Source organism: Macaca fascicularis, chromosome 11 (genome assembly GCF_037993035.2).
Source record: "Macaca fascicularis isolate 582-1 chromosome 11, T2T-MFA8v1.1".
Taxonomy (NCBI): Eukaryota; Metazoa; Chordata; class Mammalia; order Primates; family Cercopithecidae; genus Macaca; species Macaca fascicularis.
Window position 1 is genome coordinate 125,565,348 of NC_088385.1, and position 19,385 is coordinate 125,584,732.

Consider the following 19,385-nt stretch of genomic DNA (forward strand, 5'->3'; position numbering starts at 1 on the left):
CCTGTTTTCTCATGATTGAGGCAGGCATTCTTTCTTTGTTCTCATGGTCTTCCTGGCTTTTATAGAATTTACCGCATGACATTTTCGTTTGTCTCTTTCCTGCCAACAGTTAAGTTCGATGACAGCATGGCTGATTGTCTTGTTTCCCATGAAAACCCCCAGTGCCTAGCACAATGCCTGGCACAGAGTGGATTTTAATTTATTTTATTTATTGAATGAGTGTAGCTCCCTGGATCCTTATCAAACCCAAGCTACTGACAGGTCCCTATGCTTCTGCTTCTTAGCACTGGATGTCAGCATCCTGATCTGGGAGTCTTAAAATTGTCACAGGGCTAGGAGGCTCAGAAGGTCATTGAATCCTTCTGCCTGTCTTTAGGCTTAATCCTGCTCAGAGGCCATCCATGATTTGATGGTCTCCTTTTACAGATGGAGTGGCTGGAGGTCATGGGACATTGACCAAGACACTGATTCAATTTAGCAAGCCCGTGCTGGGAGTTCAAAGATGAATAAGACACAGTTCATGTCTTGGGGAGCATGCAGACAGGGAAATAGATTCGCAAATAAAGTTCAGGAAGAAAGTGCTGAAATGGAGATTTTTGGAGTATTTTATGGGAGTATAGAAGAGGGAACAATGAACACAGCCCCGAGCCAGCCAAGGGATTGGAGAAGCTCTAGGAGAAAAAATAATACTTAACCTTGACTTTTAGGAGTGGCTAGGAATTTTCCAGCTGCGAATCTCAGGATGGGAGTGTGAAAGGAAGATGCTCAGGGTAAAGGAAGGACATGGAGATGTGAGGGTTGGTGGCATATTTGGGGACCAATGAGTCATATGCCTACAGGATCCAGGCATGATTGAGACTAAGTGTGTATTAGTTAGGATGCTTTTGCCTGTGAGTAAAAGAAAGCTCTGTCAGACAGGGTTCAAATATTAGGAAAGAAATATTTTGCATCACAAGAAGTCTGGAGGGAGATGATTCCACAGTGGCTAATTCAGTAGCTCAGCTAGATCACTAAGAACTCAAAGTTTTTCCGTATTTCCACACTGGCATTCCAGTGAAGGAATTTGAGGCTGTGTTCTCCTCTGTTGATTTTTCTAGTTTTAATCAGTGAGGGAAATATATCCCAGAGGACCCACCAGCTCTCTTCCCCCCAAGTCCCGTTGGCTAGGATTGTATCATGTGCCTAAGCCTAAGCGATTCTCTGGAGTAGGATGTGTGCCCACCATGACTGACTTAGGCTAATCAAGACTCACACCGACATCCAGGGTTGGGGAGGGACACCCAGTGCATGTGGCTGCTCAATAGATGAACAAAATCCAGGCTCTGTTAGCAAGAGGCAGGAGGTCACGAGGATAGGCAGCCAGTTTTGGCCACTGACAAAGACCTGGGGTGCCTGAGCTGTGTCCTGAGCTCTGGCCCAGTGTTGCCATAAGGGAAGGGTCCCAGCATTGTCAGACCTTGCAATTCCTAAAAAATAAAATCCAGAACCAGAGATTTTCACGCAAAGTCTTGTGATTTCCAAATGTCGACAACCAGCTCGGATAGAAAACAATTTGTTTAGTCCAAATAAAGTGTTTGTGGTCAGGGAAGGACTTCCTTCAGCACGATTTCAATTCTCTTCCCCGCTGCAGAAGTGAACACCGCTAGCAGTGTACCTGTCATTCCAGACCTTTCATTTTTCTCTGAACTTACATACGCTAAGTATACATAGATAGTTTTGTTTTCTTGGTGTATATTTAACCTCAGTGGGATCTCACTATGCATATTGATTTTCAACAAACTCTTTTCAGTTAACAATAGTGTCTCAGAGATCTTTCCATGTCAGTTCATAGAGATTCATGAAAGAGAGAGAGATTGGTTCATGGCAGTTATGCTTGTTTAGAATACACTGTTCCCTGGCAGTGCAAGTGACAAGTGACATTCCCCAGCACCAGATGGTGATACAGCTAGAGGCGTGCTGTCCAGTATGGAGGCCACTAGTCCCACATGGCTGTTGAGCATTTGGAATGTGTCTAATCTCAGTTGAAATGTGCTGCAAGGTGTAAAATACACACTGGGTTTCAAAGACTTCGTATGAATGAAAGGACATAAATTATCTCATTTATAATTCTTCATAATGTCACAGTGTTTGATGTTATATTTAGGACATATTGGGTTGCATAAAATGTATTATTAAAATTAATTTTGGATCCAGGCACGGTGGCTCATGACTGTAATACCAGCACTTTGGGAGGCCGAGTGGTGAGGATACGTTGAGCCTAGGAGTTTGAGATCAGCCTGAGCAACACAGTGAAACTATGTCTCTAAAAAAACATTAAAAAATGAATTGCAATGGTTTCTTTTTATTTCTTTAATGTGGCCAATAGAAAATTTAAGATAAAAGATGTATCTTGCATTCAGTTTCTACTGGACAATGCCAATAGCTAGACTGTGAGGCCCAGGAGGGCAGAGACCTTGGCTCCGTGCTTTCTCCCTGAACCTTCCGTCTCTAACACAACACCTGACATACAGCAAGTGCTCGGTAAGTTTTTATTAAATAAGCTTGGACATGTAAGTGATGCAAAGGTTTATAGTTTATGAACTTCAATGACTGGTTCGGTATCCAACTATAATATCTCTGCTATTTCTTGGGCTTTACTAATTTTTTTTTTCTGCAAACCTTTAGGAACTCTCTCTTTTTTTTTTTTTTGTAAGTGTCTCAAATAATGATTTAATTTAGATTTAACAAGCCAGTTATTATAGGTCAATTAAATGCCACTTTATGATTTAAAACCTATTTATCCAGATTAACAGCCATTAAATGGTTTTATCACACCTCATTTTGGTTAATATTGTTTAAAAATATTTTCAATTATTTAAAGCCTCATTTTACACCCAGTGACACTTAAAATAAGTCCTTTAAAGTTAAGATCATTTGCCTTAAAAAAAAAAAAAACTCCTTGGTCATTTGCAAACTGATTTATTATGGAAGAATAAACAGAATTTGCTAAAAAGCAAAATACACTTAAGGGTTCTACAGACAATTAATACAAGGTGATGAACCAGTAGAAAAAGTTGACTGAACAGTGAGCTCACATTTAAGCGTTACTGTATTTCTTAATAACAGCTTTATTGAGATATAATTCACATACCATAAAATTCACCCTTTTAAAGTATACAATTCAGTGATTTTTAGTGTATTTACAGTTGTGTAACCATCATCGTTATCTAGTTCCAGATCATTTCCATCGCTCCAAGATGGAACCCCATACCTATTAGCAGTAAGCCCCAATTCCTCCTCTCCCCAGGCCCTGAGAACCATGAATCTACTTTCTGTCTCCATACATTTGCCTATTCTGGACATTTTATATAAATGGAATTCTACAATATGTAGCCTTTTGTGTCTGGCTGCTGTCACTCAGCATAATGCTTTCAAAGTTCATCCGTGTTGTGGCATGGATCAGTACTTCATTTTTCCATGGCTGAATAATATTCCACAATAGACCACATTTTGTTGATCCACCAATTAACAGTGAACATTTGGATTGTTGAAAAGTATTAGTCTTTTAAAACTACGCAGCTTATAACATAAATCCCATATGGTAGGTAGGTGTGCTACTAATAACCACTAATATTTGTTGAGCACTTATTATGTAATAGGTGTTGTTCTCAGTGTTTTGTATGTTTAGTTCCTTTAGGTCTCACACAACCCTATGAGAGAAGGGTTCCTGTTACCCACTTTGTTCTTGTGAGGAAATCGAGAAATAGGGACATTAATTAACCTATCTCAGGACACATAGCTAGTAAGCAATTCAAACCCAGAAAGTCTGGCTTCAGAGCCTGCACTTTATTTTTCATTAAAAATTTATCATATAACACAACTGAGTTTTGCTGGGCAGGGGGCGAATATACAGTTCTATGAATCTTAACACATCTATGAATATATATACACTTGTGTAACCACCACCACAATCATAACCCATAACTCCCAAATACTCTCTTCTGTTCTTCCTTTATAGCCCTGCCCTCCCCATCCCTAACCTTTGGCAACCACTGATTATTCTTCATTGTATAGTTTTTTTTTCTGAGAATATCATATAGGTGGAATTATGCAACCTGTAACTTTTAAAACTGACATCTCCCTCAGAGATGGAACCCATTGACATTCATCCAAGTTGCTGCATGCAAAGATAGTTTTTTCCTTTTTAATGCTGAGTAGTATCCAACTGCATGTGCCAATTTGCTCATCATCCAGTGTTTTTTTGTTGTTGTTGTTGTTGTTGTTTTTTTGAGATGGAGATTTTTTCTTGTTGCCCAGACTGGAGTGCAGTGGCGCGATCTTGGCTCATCACAACCTCTGCCTCCCAGGTTCAAACGATTCTCCTGCCTCAGCCTCCCAAGTAGCTGGAATTACAGGCATGCACCACCACGCCCGGCTAATTTTGTAATTTTAGTAGAGACGGGGTTTCTCCATGTTGGCCAGGCTGGTCTTAAACTCTGACCTCAGGTGATCCACCCGCCTCGGCCTCCCAAAGTGCTGGGATTACAGGCGTGAGCCACTGTGCCCAGTCATCATCGAGTTTTTAAAAGTAAAATTTTAATTGAGGTGTAACAGCCAACTAGAATGTGTTCAGATTATATGTGTACAGATTGACGTATTTTCACGAAGTGAGCAAACCTGCATAATCACCCCCCAGATTCAGAACTTGAGCACTGCCAGTGCCCTAGATGGTCCAGGGTGCTCTCTTACTTCTTATTCTTATTTCTATGGCCATAGGATAATTTGGCCTGTTTTTGAACTTTATAGAAATGAAATCATATAAAATGTATTATTTTACCCTGACTTCTTTTGGCCAATATTATGTTTGTGATTTTTTTTTTAATGTAGCAGTAGTTTATTCTGTCTCTCTGTTCAATTATATTTCATCTTTTAAAAATATGTCACAATGTATTTATTTATGCTACTAATAGTGGACATTTGGGTTGTTTCTAGTTTTTGGCTATTTTGAGATGTGAAATTGCCGGATGATAGGGTGTGTGTATGTTTGTCCATAGTAGATACTGCCAAATATTTTTCTAAAGTGATTGTATCAATTTTCACTTTACCAACAGTGTGTGAGAGTTTCAGTTGCTTCACACTGCTAACAACACTTGATATTGTCATTTTAAAAGAATCAAGCTAACTGCTGGGTGCAATTGCTTATGCCTGTCGTCCCAGCACTTTGGGATGCTGACATGGTAGCATTAGCTGAAGCCAGGAGTTTGAGACCAGACCTGGCAACATAATAAGACCTCATTTCTACAAGAAAAAAAAATTAGCCAGGTGTGGTTGTGTGTGCCTGTAGTCCCAGCTACTTGGGAGGCTGAGGCAGGAGGATTGCTTGAGCATAGGAGGCTGAGGCTACAGTGAACCATGATGGTGCCACTGCACTCCAGCCTGGGTGACAGAGCGAGACCCTGTCTCAATAAATGAGTGAATGAATGAATGAGTGAATCAAGCTACTTTGGAAGGTGTACAGTGGTGTCTTACCGAAATTTTTGTTTCCATCTTCCTTCAATATCATACTAATGATATTGAACACCTTTCCTTATGTTTTCTGATTGTTTATATATCCCGTGTGAAGTGTCTGCCTGAGCCTTTTACCCATTTAAAAAATGGATTATCTGTATTTTGTTACTGATTTGTATATTTGAATGCGTGTATTCTAAATATGAGGCATTTGTTAGTAATGTGTATTACAAATATCTTCTTTCACTTGGGGGTTGCCTTTTCACTCTCTTATTGATAAGTTTTTATTTGTGGTGGAATAAAAAAAATGTATTATTTTAACCATTCGAAAGTGTACAATTTCAGTAGCTTTAAGTATATTCACAGTGTTGTACAAGCATCACCACTATCTAGTTCCAGAACTTGTAAATCACCCCAAGAGGAAACGACATACCCATTAAACAGTTATTCCTCATTCCTTTCTCCATTCAGGCCCTGGCAAACGCTAATCTGCCTTCTGTTTGTATAGATTTGCCTATTCTAGATATTTCATATAAATGGAATAACATAATAGATGGCTTTTGTGCCTGTCTTCTTTCACTTAGCATAACTTTTTAAGGTTTATCTATATCATAGCATGTATCTACTTCATCCCTTTTTATGCAAGAACTGCAGTAGAGAACTATTACATCACACACACTAGGAAGGCCATAATAATAACAAAAAGAAAAATAACAAGTATTGGTGAGGATGTGGAGAAACAGAGAAATTGGAACTTGCATGCATTGATGGTAGGGATATGCAATGGTACAGCCACTGTAGAAAACGGTGTGGTAGTTCCTCAGTATTTCATTGATTTGTTTGATGAATAGAAATTCTTAATCTTAATGAAGTCAAATTTATCGATCATTTTACTTGGTCTGTGCTTTTTATGTCCTGATGAAAAAACTTTGCCTGTTCCTGGTTTATGTTTCAGAAACTTGATTATTGTACCTTTACATTTAATTATACCATCCACCTGGAATTTATTTTTGTATAAAGTGTGAAGCAAGATTCTTTTTTAATCCCTATATGGACTTCCAATGACCAGACACTAGGTCTTAAAAATACCATCTTTCCCTATTGCACTGCAATGGTGTCTTTGTCATAAATTAAGTAACCATATATTGTGGATCTATTTCTGGACTCCGTGTTCTTTTACTGAACTCTTTGTCTCTCCTTGCATCAGTACCCTCCACTATCTTAATTACTATAGATTTATCATAAATCTTAATATCTGGAAGGGTAAATCTCATAGCTTAGACAATTATCAAAATTGTCTTGAATATTCTTGGCCCCCTTTGTTTCCATTACAGAGTCAGCTTATCAATTGTGACAAAAAAGAAACCCCCTGAGATTTTGCTTGAAGTTTCATTAAATCCATAGATCAATTTAGTGAGATCAACTTCTTTGCAATATTGAGCCCTCTACTCCTTATTTACTCCTGCATTTAACTAGGTCTTGTATCAGTTAGGGTCCAATGAGGAGACAGAAACCAGATTAGTAATTTGAACAGGAAAATTTAATATAAAAATGTGTTAACTAGTCTAGCCAGTAAAAAGGTGGATAACTACTTAAAAAGAGAGAGGAGGACCCTAAGAGGTACAAAAAGAGCAACTGCAGAAAGCAGCCACCAAGACAGAGGGATAGTAAATAAATGAAGATTATTAGAAACTTAAAAGGGCCCCCTTCTCACTGCTAAGGCTGCAAGACTTCTTTGGAGAAGGTGCGGCTGCCATCACCAGTGATGGAGAAATAGGAGAATGTGGGTCACAGCTGACCCATAGGAGTGGCCTACCATTGAATGATGGAGAAGGTTGTCCAAGGACCTGAGCCAAAATGCTGGTCTGTAAGACTTCTGATGTAGTGAGTGAAAGAGGTGATAATGCGCATCCTTACTCATTCCCCACCACAGGGAGAAATTTTCTTTTTTTTTTTTTCTTTTTTTTTTTTTTTTTTTTTGAGACGGAGTCTCGCTCTGTCGCCCAGGCTGGAGTGCAGTGGCCGGATCTCAGCTCACAGCAAGCTCCGCCTCCCGGGTTTACACCATTCTCCTGCCTCAGCCTCCCGAGTAGCTGGGACTACAGGCGCCCGCCACCTCGCCCGGCTAGTTTTTTGTATTTTTTAGTAGAGACGGGGTTTCACCGTGTTAGCCAGGATGGTCTCGATTTCCTGACCTCGTGATCCGCCCGTCTCGGCCTCCCAAAGTGCTGGGATTACAGGCTTGAGCCACCGTGCCCGGCCGAGAAATTTTCAATATTTCCCCACTATGTGTATGTTTTTGTTGGCTCTGGTGTTTTTTTTTTTTTTTTTTTTTTTTTTTTTTTTTTTTTTTTTTTTTTTTTTGTAGCTAGCCTTTATCAAAACTACTCCTAGTTGGCTGGGCTCAGTGGCTCACGCCTGTAATCCCAGCACTTTGGGAGACCGAGGTGGGCGGATCACGACGTTAGGAGATCGAGACCATCCTGGCTAACACGGTGAAACCCCGTCTCTACTAAAAATACAAAAAAATTAGCTGGGCATGGTGGCAGGCGCCTGTAGTCCCAGCTACTCAGGAGGCTGAGGCAGGAGAATGGTGTGAACCCGGGAGATGGAGCTTGCAGTGAGCCGAGATCAGGCCACTGAGCTCCAGCCCGGGGGACACAGCGAGACTCTGTCTCAAAACAAAACAAAACAAAACAAAACAAAACAAAACAAAACAAAACAAAACAACTCCTAGTTTGCTGAGATTAATCCATAAATGAGTATTGAATGTTTCACATGCTTTTTTTCATCTGTTGAGTTAATTCTATGCTTTTTTTGTCCTTTATTTAATTAATGTGAGAATTATATTAATTTCTTTTCAAATGTGAAACCAATTTTGTATTCTTAGGAGAAACCAAACTTGGTCATAATACAGAATCCTTGTTATGTATTGCTGCATTTGATTCAATAATATTTTGTTTAGGATTTTTGCATTTGGGTCCATGAACGAGATTGGCCTATGATTTTTTTTTTTCCATGCAATTTCCTTTTCAGGTTTTGATATCTGGGTGTTTGTATTAAGGCTCTGCTGACTTCGAAAAAAAAATAGAGAAATGTTTCATTTTTTTCTATTTCCTATTAGAGGTTGAAGAAGGTCAGCACTATTTCTTTTTTAAAAGCTTCAAAGAATTCACCAGTGAAGATATCTGGGCCTGGAGATTGTGGGAAAGTTAATTACAGATGCAATTTCTTTAATAGATATGGAGGTATTCAGATGTTTTTTCTTGTGTCAGTTTTCGCAAGGTGTGTTTTCCTAGTTTGTATGCTTCATCTCAGTTGTCAAATTCTGTTGGCATAAAGTTGTTTATAATGTTCTGTTATTATCTTTTCAACACACACAAAATCTTGCTTGGCATTTATCAATTTTATTAGCCTTTTCAAAGAACAAATTTTGGGCTTTGTTGATTTTCTCTATTGTAAGTTTGCTTTCTATTTTATTGATTTCTGCTTTTATCTTTATCATTTTCTTTCTTCTTTCTTTGAGTTTGATTTGTTGTCCTTTCTCTAACTTCTTGAGATGGCTATTTATATCATTGATTTCCATCCTCTTTTCTTTCCTAATTTATCCATTTAAAGCTGTAAGTTTTTGTCTAACCAAAGTATCATTCAGTTCAAAATATTCCCTAATTTCCTTTGTGATTTCTTACTAATTTCCAAGCAGATTTAAAAATAAAAAATGTGTTTAGTTATTTATCATTATTGATTTCTATCATAATTGCATTGTCATCAGAATATATTTTCTTATGTATGTGTGTATATATGTATGTATATATGTACATATTTATTTTATTTTTTTGAGACAGGGTCTCACTCTGTCTTCCAGGCTGAAGTGCAGTGGTGCAATCGTGGCTTACTGCAGCCTTGAACTTCTGAGCTCAAGTAATCCTCTGGCCTCAGTCTCCCAAGTAGCTGGGACTACAGGTATGCACCACCATGCCCAGCTCAGAATATATATCCTGAATAATATTAACCCTTTGAAATTTGTTTAAATTTGCTTTATGACTCAATGTTTGATTAATTAGGTAAATGTTCAACGTGTACCTGAAATAATTTGTATTTTGCTATAGTTGGATACAGTGGATATTTATCTTCTGTTTTACTAACCCCCACCCCTTTTTTAGCTGTGTCCAATCTACTGTTAAATATGCTACTAAATTCTTAATTTCAGTTATTGTATTTTTAGGTTCTAGGATTTACATTTGGTTCTTTTGTATAGATTTCAGTTACCTAGTAACATTCTATAAATGTCAAACAAGTCAAATTCATTAATTGTGCTGTTTAGATCTTCTTTACTGCTCCCACTTTTTTGTCTGCTTATTTTATTATTTACTTAGTGAGGTTGCTAAAATATTTAATAAATTATAGGTTTATCTACTTTTCTTTTTAATCAATTTTTTTGGTTTATGTATTTTGAAAGTATGCTATTATGTGCATGCAAGTATAAAATTGTTTTATTTTCCTGGCAGACTAAATCTTCCATTGAATTTGTCCTCCTTGTATCTGCATATGCATCTTGCTGTCAAGTTTATCTGCCCTGATATTAGTATAGCTACACCAGTTTTCCTTTAGCTATTGCTTTTCCCCTCTTTTTACTTTCAACTTTCTGTGCCCTTATTTTTAGAGCATATCTCATGTAAACAGTATTTAACTGTTTTATTCTAATGTAGTCTGCCAAGCTAGATCTTTTAATTGGAATATTTAGTCTATTTACATTTAATGTAATTACTGATATTTTTGATTTTATATCTACCATATTATTACTACTTTTTCTATTTGTTCCACTTGGGTTTTTTCCTTTTTTTTCATTTCGACCAATCCATTAAAAAATTAAATTGATATTTATTCTATTAACCTGTTAGTTATACCTTCTTTTAGTAATTACCCTAGGAATAAATACATGCCTTCTTTGTATTTTTGAGTCTGATATAAATCTGTATCTTTATTACTTCTAAGTATCTTTATTACTTATATATACTAAGGCCTATGAATACTATAAATTAACTTATCTTTCTCCTGCCTTTTGTGTTTTTAATTTTATTTATTTAAATCTATGTATATTTAGAAACTCATGAGAAATTATTATTATTGTTTTCAGTATTCATTCAGATCTATTTAATACCCTTTCTGTTGCTCTTCATTCCCTCCTGTATTTGTGTCTGTGATCATTTTCCTTTACCTGTAGAATCTCCTTAAGTGTTTGTTTTTAGTTGGCTCTGCTGGTGACAAATTCTTTGTTTTATTTTATTCAAAATATCTTTGCTTTCCTGTTTAATGATACTTTGAGTGTGTATAGAATTCTATCTTGAACAATACTTTCTCTGATTGTCTTTTTGCCTCCATCATCTCTGCTGAGAAGTCAGGTCTCATGTCATTGCTTCTTTGATATCAATGTCTTTTTTTCCTCTGTGATTTTAAGTTTTTAAATTTCATTTGTTTTTAGGTTTCATTGTATTGTGATGTGTCTAGCTGTGGTTTTCTTTGTATTTATCCTGCTTGGGATTCTCTGAACATCTTGAATCTACGTCTTGATGTTTTTACTCAGATTTGGAAATTTCTTGGCTATGATTTTTTGCAAATATTGCTTCTACATTCTGTGTATTCTTTAATTCTGGGGCTCCACTTATACATATATTAGAACTTTTTACTATGTCTCTTTTGCTTCTTATTTTCTTTTTGGATTTTCCATCTCATTTTTTTTCTTAAGCTTTAGTCTGGATATTTTCTACTGACTTATCTCCTGTTTCACTAATCCTTTTTCTTTTCTTTGTTTTCAAATTAGTCTATAATCTACTGCTAAGCATGCTAGTAAATTTTTAATTTCAAATTTGTATTTTCAGGTTTTTGGATTTCTACTTGGTTCTGTTTTTGTAGATTTAAGCTCCCTGGTCAAAATATCCATCTTGTCATCTATTTTCTTGATTATGTTAACCATAGTTATTTTAGATAGCTCCAATATCTGGATCAGCTGGATCAGAGGTTTTTTCCCACTTGTTAGCTAGTTTTTCTTTTCTTTTCTTTTTTTTTCTTGGGTTGGGTTTGTAGTATGCCTGGTAAATTTTGGTGGAATATTCAACATTGGGTATGAGACTTGTACAGGTTCTAGGAGATACCTTTTTCAAGGAGTATCTTCCCTGTCCTCTGGCTGGCAGCTAGCCGTATAGAGGGCCATATCACCTCTATTCACTCAGGGAGTAAGCTGACTAAGGGGTAGGTTGTGATCTTCATAATGCTCAGCCTACCTGCAATTCATGCCCACCCCTCTGGAGCCAGGGCTCCCAGATGAGAACCAGAGCTGTGTTTACTAAGGCATCTCCTAATTGGTGGTCCTGGACTCCAATTTTGTGCCACAGTATTAGGAGAGTGCCAAAAGCTCCCCTCAGCTTTTCAACTGCTTTTTGCTTTGATTCTGAAATACTGACCTCATATTGCATTAATATGGGAAAAATTGGTGCAGTGTTTGTGAATCACTTTTCACTACTTCCTTTTGTGGGGAATATTTTGACTCTCAACTCCTAGATGTTTCGACACCCTAAAATACTAATTTCCATCTCTGTTGGGAATATGCCCCCAAATCTGGCCATAAACTGGCCCCAAGACTGGCCATAAAAAAATCTCTGCAACACTGTGACATGTTCTTGATGTCCATGATGCCCATGCTAGAAGGTTGTGGGTTTACTGGAATGAAGGCAAGGAACACCTGGCCCACCCAGGGTGGAAAACCGCTTAAAAGCGTTCTTAAACCACAAACAATAGCATGAGCGATCTGTGCCTTACGGACACACTCCTGCTGCAGATAACTAGCCAGAGCCTATCCCTTTACTTTGGCCCATTCCTTTATTTCCCATAAGGAATACTTTTAGTTACTCTATAATCTATAGAAACAATGCTTATCACTGGCTTGCTGTCAATAAATATGTGGACAAATCTCTGTTGGAGGCTCTCAGCTCTGAAGGCTGTGAGACTCCTGTTTTCCCACTCCACGCTCTATATTTCTGTGTGTGTGTCTTTAATTCCTCTAGTGCCACTGGGTTAGGGTCTCCTCAACTGAGCTGGTCTCGGCACATCTCTATTCTCATGGGGTTTCCTCTCATTCTGATGACTTATCTGCCTCTCAGCAGTATCCCTCTCTTCCACTTCTCAGCCTTTCATTCCATGGCATTTAAGAATCATCAGTGCCCCAAGGGAGAATGTGGTGCACAAAATGTCAATCACACTACATTTAACTCCCTTGCTTTCCAAGACTCAAGTCTTGGTTGCTCCTTCATCCTTTCAGACGTTTTGTGAGTTTGTGTTCTATCCTGTTTTTCCAGTTATACTTGATAGGAACATCAGTCTGCTTGGAACTACTCTATTACACCTGTACTTGAAAGTTTATAATTTATTCTTTCTTGTGAATGCCTCCTCTTACACAATTCATGTTTTGTTTATGCCTCTGGTCCCTTGCAGTTTCTATTTTCTGCACATTACCTACCAGGACTGCTGGTTCCGTGACACAGACTGTGTGTACAGTGTCGCTGGAGTCCCCCACAGTTGTACAACGTGGCACTTCTGTGGCTCGCCCTGGAAGGCCCTGCATGATCGGGTCATTTGCTAACTGTCTTGGTGCCACTTAGGGAAATATGTTCACAATTCAGAATGAGCTGCAGAGATATTCTTCAGGGAGGCCTTTCTTTGCACCTCAGCCAAGTCCTGTTAGTAAACTCTTATGAACCCTCCACATTATTTCTTACTTGAAAGTAAGTGAACTTTTCTCTTGTTTTATGAAAGTGGCTGGGTAGTTGATCTATTCCTCTTCAGAAGGTAGGCTGGACTGTGAAGACAGTAACCTTGTCAATCTTTTTTGCCACTACATCACCAGTGCACAACACAGTTTCTCCTACACATGTATTGACTTACATTTTTTTTTTTTTATTGTTAAGAACATTTTATTTCACAAACTATTACTTTTATTTTAAAAAATTTCAACTTTTATTTTAGATTTAGGGGGTATGTGTGCAGGCCATATGTGACCTAATCACTTCCCAAAAGCCCCACCAACTAGTGCCATTGCACTGAGGATTAGGTTTTAACATAGGAATTTTTGGGAAGCACAAAGGTTGCATAGGTATATTGTAGGATGCTGAGGTTTGGGGTATGATTAAATCCATCACCCAGGTACTGAGCACAGTACCCAATAAGGTAGTTTTTCAACCCTTTCCTCCCTTTCCTCCCTGCTCTCATAGTCCCCAGTTACCATTGTTCCCATGCTTGTCTCCATGTATACCCAGTGTTTTAACTCCTCAGCTGTGAGAACATGGGGTATCTGGTTTTCTGTTCCTGCATTAATTTGCTTAGGATAATGGCTTCCAGCTGCATCCATCTTGCTGTAAAGGACACACTTTCATTCTTTTTTATGGCTGTGTAGCATTCCATGGTACATATGTACCACATTTTCTTTATCCAATCCACGATTGATGGGCACCTGGGTTGGTTCCACATCTCTGCTATTGTGAATAGTGCTGTGATGAACATACAAATGTATGTGTCTTTTTGATAGAATGATTTATTTTCTCTCAGGTATATATCTAGAAATGGGATTGCTGGGTTGAATAGTAGCTCTATTTTTAGTCCTTTGTGCAATCTAGTTCTTTGAGTTAATTTGAACCTTATAATGATAGAAGTTGAAAAGGAGGGAATGAGAACTAACATTCATTAACATTTTACTATTTATCATCTTACTTAATTTTCATCTTAACTCTTTGAGGTGGGAGGTATTTGTATAGAGTAAACCATGTCTCAGAGAAATTATAGTATTTTCCCAAAGTCACACAGTTGGTAAGTGTTAAGTCTAGAATTTAAACCCAGGCCTACCTGGTTCAGAAGTAACCCTGACTGTATGAATTGTTAAGCACTTCTCACTCTTCCAAGATTTTTGTACCTTCCTTCTTTCTTTATTGACTTTTCTTTTTTTTTTTTTTTTTTGAGATGGAGTCTCGCTCTGTTGCCCAGGCTGGAGTGCAGTGGCCGGATATCGGCTCACTGCAAGCTCCGCCTTCCGGGTTCCCGCCGTTCTCCTGCCTCAGCCTCCCGAGTAGCTGGGACTACAGGCGCCCGCCACCTCACCCGGCTAGTTTTTTGTATTGTTTTAGTAGAGACGGGGTTTCACTGTGTTAGCCAGGATGGTCTCGATCTCCTGACCTCGTGATCCGCCTGTCTCGGCCTCCCAAAGTGCTGGGATTACAGGCTTGAGCCACCGCGCCCGGCCTCTTTATTGACTTTTCAACCATTATGTGATACAAATAGAATGCTAAATTAGTGTCTTAGCCCATTTGAGCTGTTATAACAAAACACCACAAACTGGGTGGCTTATAAACAACAGAAATGTATTTCTTACTGTTCTGGAGGCTGAGATGTCCAAGGTCAAACTGCCGGCGGGTTTGGTGTCTGGTGAGGGCCCACTCTCTCTTTCATAAATGGCACATTCTAGATGCGTCCTCACATGGTGGACGGGAAGAACCCTGGTATCTGCAGCCCCTATAAGGGCACTAATTCCGTTATGAGGACCCCACTCTCATGACCTAATCACTTCCCAAAGGCCCCACCAACTAGTGCCATCACACCGAGGATTAGGTTTCAACATAGGAATTTTGGGGAAGCACAAATATCCAAAGCAGATAGATCAAGTAATTTACCTGAAAAAAAATAATAAAGAAGAGAATCTGACCACTTATTTCTATTATCTCAAAAACAAAATGACATGCATTTTATTTTGAAGTGAAAGAATTGTATGGATCAAACTAGATTGGTGTCTAAACATGTTTCCCTCAAATGGCCCAGTGTGGGATCAGGGGGGGACACTAATTTCTTTAATGAACATTGACTTAACTTCAATCATGAAGCAGTACTTACAATCATAGCAATAACTATGATGTATTGAGTATCTCCCATGTGCCATAGACTTAGCTATACCTCATCTATAGCATGCACTTTATATACCTTATCTTCAATCAGCTGAACACCTCTGGGGAGTAGATATTATTATTTTCATTGCACAGATTTGGAAACTGAGACTCAGAGAAATAAAGTAACTTGCCTTAGGAAGTTTCAGATCCAGAATTTGAACCCCTTTATGAACTGCCATAAAGATTGTTTTTTTCTACATACATTGCTTAAGGTATCAAGCCTGGAACACAAAAGGAATTTAATAAATGTTGTTTACTTTTTCCAGATTAGCAATAATATAGTGAACTTCCGGGAAAGAGTTGCCATATAATATAAAAAGGCTTCTTTGTGTCTTGCCAGGGAATGTGAGTAGCATCTCCAAATTGGCCCCTTGGAAAACCTGAAGTTCTGAGTTGCTATAGCTTCCAAGTGTCAGGTAAGGGTTGTGTCGGTCTCAATTGCAGGCTCTACTCTGCTATTTGCTCCAAATATTTTCTGGTTGCAAATGTTATTGATCTGACAGTTTATTTCCCGAGACATATTAGTTCCAAACTTCTGTGATATGAAAGTCTCATCCTAAGGAAACTGGCCTTGTGAATGGTTAGCCCCTGGGAAGAGTATGCTGTACTTATGGCTGTGCTAACAGGATAAAGAAGTGGTAAATACAATTAGCGAGCTTGGTTGGTGATTTTCCAATAATGATGTTGGGGTATATTATTGGTTTAGCTGTAATTGAGCTTAAGATGATCTGGAAATGTCTAAACTGGTGTGAAAGTCATTCACAGCTTTGGCTCCAGTATGGATGTTCATGAACCAGGTGGCCTGATAGCCTCTGGATGTGCTGAAACGGGGGGCTATGCTGCAGGATGGCAGCGGTGTGTCTCTGAAATACTATTGAATTTTGCTCTGTCACCAGTAAGGTGATTACTTCTTCACAATCTTCTATTCTCTCCCGAATCTCATCCCTATCATTATAATTTAGAGCTTACTACATATTGTCTAGCTCTCTGATTCTCATGCAAGTATAATTTATTTGATGCACATTAAAGTCATCTTTATTAGTCAGGATAATTAATGCTAGCTGCCACAAAAAAGACCTGAAATCTCAGTGGTGGCACAGCACAAAAGTTTATTTTTTGCTCACATAAAATCTGATGGAGGTCGGCAAGGGCTCTCCTCCATCTGGTGACTCAGGGATCCAGATTCCTTCCATCCTATTCCACCTTGGGAGATAATTCTCTCTGGATTTATTGTATTCTTGTATGGTCCTGGCTTTCCCAGCTAAGGGTATTGACAAGCTTTGTTCAGGGATGAATGAACAACAAGCAGAAGATAGGGACCCTCTTCTTCCTCGGAGATATTCCAGATAATAAAGTCCCCTCCTCTTCCAGGAGGATATTTGCTTACATTCTAGGGTAATCAGCCTAGAGACGTATCTTCCCTTATGCCCCAGAGATAGTTGCTTATTTTACAGGGTAAGAAGTCATATGTCTCCATAAGGGAGGATGGGCAGGTCACCTCCAGCTTGACTGAAGCTCACAGGCTCCTAAGTTTAGCATCCTGTGGTGCAGGTGACCATCATGTTGCCCAAGAAGATTGGGGCATGGAGAGCTGGTGTTCTCACTGCTTTTTGTGTTGTGATTAATAAACGGCCTGTGTCCCTAACCTAGGGATCAGTTGTCATCTTTAGTCAGTGTGTGTGTGTGTGCGTGTGTGGTGTAGGGGTATGTGTATATGCTATACATGTGTGCAGTGTGTGGTATATTTGTGTATGTGTGTGTTGTATATGGTGTGTATGTATTTGGTGTGTGTGTGGTGTCTGTGTATGTTTGGGGTGTGTGTAGTATGTATGTGTTTGGTTTGTGTGTGTGATGTTTGTGTATGTTCAGTGTATGATATGTATGTGTGTATGTGTGTGTGGTGTGTATGTGTATATGGTGTGTGGTAGATGAGATGTATGTGTGTTTGGTTTGTGTGTATGTGTGATGCTTATGTATGTTTGGTATGTATGGTGTGTATGTATGTGGTGTGTGTGATATGTGTGTGCTTGGTTGGTGTGTGTGTATGTTCAGTATGGTGTGTGTGGTCTGTGTGATGGGTATGTGTGTATGGTGTGTTGTGGATGAGTGTGTGGTTGGTGTGTACAGGTGATGTTTATATATGTCTGGTATGGTGTATGTGTGTGTGGTGTGTGTTTGATTTGTGTGTGTGTGGTTTGTATATGTGTGATGTTTGTGTGTGTTTAGTGTGTGGTATGTATGTGTGTGTATGTATGTGATGTGTGTGTGGTGTGTATGATATGGATGTGTGTTTGGTTTGTGTATACATGTGATGTTTATGTATGTTTGATATGGTTGTATGGGTGTGGTGTGTGTGGTTTGGGGTGTGTGGTTTGTGTATGTCTGATGTTTGTGTGTTGAGTGTATGGTAAATATGTGTGTACACATGTGTGCATGTGTGGTGTGTGATATGGGTGTTTGTTTTGTGTGTGTGTGATGTTTGTGTATGTTTAGTATGTGGTGTGTATGTTTATGTATGTGTGTGGTGTGTGTGTGGTGTTCGTGGTGAGTATGATGTGTGTGTATGTGATATTTGTGTATGTATGTTTGGTGTGTGGTATATGTGTGTGTGTAAACTTTAGCAGGCTAATTGGGTAGCTTGCAGTAAAATCTCAGGCTCTTCACCGTTTCAGACATAACGACAGCTTCCAGGTTGGCGTGGCAGAGGAAGAGAGTGTAGGAGAGACTCTCTGATCCGCAGGAACCCTGGATTGGAGGTGATGCATCCTTACAGCCTGCACTCCCATTTGCCAGAACCTAGTCACATGCCCCCACCTGCAAGGGAGGCTTGGAAATACAGAGGGGCATGTGGGTATCTGTATCGGTCATCCCCACCACATCACCTAAACCTCCTCGTGTCTTTTTCAGTAACTGTGCCCCTTTGTGATAGAGGAGCAACTTAAGTCAAGGTAACACAAATCTGGTTGGTCACAGTAAGAATAAGAACTCACAGTTGCGTGTTGTTTACCTTTCCACTGTAAATTAATGAACAAAAGCCTTATAAGTGCTTTGCTTGTGTGAACTCAGTCCTCACAATAACCCAGTGAGGATTGTTCTCTTCTGTTTTGTTTTGAGACAGGGTCTCACTCTGTCTCCCAGGCTGGAGTGCAGTGGCACAATCTCAGCTCACTGCAACCTCTGCCTCGCGGATTCAGGTGATTCTGGTGTCTCAGTCTTCTGATACCTGGGATTACAGGCTCACTACAGCACACCTGGCTAATTTTTTGTATTTTTAGTAGAGACGGGGTTTCACCATGTTGGCCAGGCTGATCTCGTACTCCTAACCTCAGGTGATCTGCCCGCCTCAGCCTCCCAAAGTGCTGGGATTACAGGTGTGAACCACTATGCCCGGTGAGGATTGTTCTTATCACATTCTTATCACCATTTTACAGAGGAAGAAGTGTCTGGGGAGATCAAGTGACTTGCTCAGGCAGCTGGGAAGTGGCAGAGAAAGGATTAGAACTCAGGACTGGCTCTGGGTTTCCAACATTGTATTACCTCTGGTAGGTAAGTGTGACGTATATGTTAGATACCAGCTTATGCAATCTTTGTCCAGTTTTACCCCTTTCTGACATATCACATTATATGCCTAGGTTGAGGATATGGGGAAATGAGATTGGTAGGAGGTAGAATAGGCAGTTGGATGTGGTGACGTGAAGGGCAGAGGATGCTGTTTAGACCAGTAGTTCTCAACTGGGGGTGAGGACATTTGGCAGTGTCTGGGGGCATTTTTGGTTGCCACAGCTGGGAATGAGGGTGCTACTGGCATTTTGTGGATAGAGACCAGGGGTGCTGCTAAAATCTCACAATGAACAGGGCAGTTGCCACCACAAAGAATTATCTATCCCCCAAAATATCAATAGCACTGAGGTCAAG

The 19,385-nt window shown here is 39.3% G+C and overlaps 1 long non-coding RNA gene across 2 annotated transcripts in view; it reads left to right on the forward strand.

The window, feature by feature from the left end:
• The window catches only part of LOC123567599 (uncharacterized), an 87,019-nt gene that overhangs the window by 15,160 nt on the left and 52,474 nt on the right, over window positions 1-19,385 (forward strand). Inside the window, exons 2-3 of one of the 2 annotated variants that reach the window (XR_006690656.3) lie at window positions 9,353-9,450; window positions 15,811-15,886. This is a non-coding gene — a long non-coding RNA (uncharacterized lncRNA). The remainder of the gene's footprint in view (window positions 1-9,352; window positions 9,451-15,810; window positions 15,887-19,385) is intronic. The other variant, XR_012420727.1, reaches the window with a different exon arrangement.